Below are 1,104 nucleotides of genomic sequence, written 5' to 3' on the forward strand. Positions count from 1 at the left end.
CTTACAAAGAAGACCAGTTAAAACAATGTGGTTTCAAATTTGCACAAAAAACACTAGTGACAAAGATGGAGAAATTGAAGGTATGTGCTAATCTCTGCAGTCTGAAATTGACCACAAATACAATCAAGATGTATTGATAGTTACTGGTGATTGGAATATGAAAGCTGGAAAAAAAAGAAGTGGGTAGAAAATATGGCTTTGGTGATTGAAATGATGCCAGAGATCTCATGAAAGAATTTTGCAAAAGTGGAAGCTTATTCACAGTGACTATACACATGGACTTTACCATATGTAATGAACAAGAATCAAATCTATTAAACCTGTAGAAAGAGATGATGGTAAAGCTCAATATCATTGTCAGAACAAAGTCAAGGACTGACTATAAAACAGACCATCATTTTATCATATGCAAGTTCACATTGAAGCTCAAGAAAATTAAAACAAGTCTATGAAAGCATAAGTAGGACCTTGAGTACACCTCACCTGAATTTAGAGACTATCTCAAGAATATATTTGATGCACTGAACACTACCAAAGATCAGATGAGCTGTGGAATGACATGAAGGACATCATTCATGAAGAAAGAGAAAGAAAAAGTTTATTTAAATAATAATAATAATAAAAGACCAAATGAATGTCAAAAGGCATTCTGAGATGATTTGTGTGGAGTCTGGAGGACATTATGCTGAGTGAAATAAGTCAATCACAGAAAGACAACTATTGTATGAGCTTATTACTTTAAAAAGACAAGGAAAGGTTTGCTTAGGAAGGGAGAACACTTTGTAGGTTACTGGGGTGAGGAGGGAAGGGAGGGAAGAACAACAACAACAACAACAAACCCTCTGAAACTTTCTCTTGAAAGTAGAAGAGCTAAAGCAAATGGAAGAAATTAAAAGAGCTGAATGTAATACTCAAAGGGCACCTTCAGAAAATAAGGTATAGTAATCAATCAAGATATATTGATAGTTACTGGTGATTGGATTATGAAAGCTGGAAAAAAAAGAGGTGGGTAGGAAATATGGCTTCAGGACAAAGAACTGAAATTAGAAAATCAAAGGGGAAGAATATATTCAGCATTTTTCAGCTTGAAAGAACTGAAGAAAA

The sequence above is a fragment of the Orycteropus afer genome, unplaced genomic scaffold (genome assembly GCF_000298275.1).
Source record: "Orycteropus afer afer isolate SDZICR_OR568_19922 unplaced genomic scaffold, OryAfe1.0 scaffold01220, whole genome shotgun sequence".
Lineage (NCBI taxonomy): Eukaryota > Metazoa > Chordata > Mammalia > Tubulidentata > Orycteropodidae > Orycteropus > Orycteropus afer.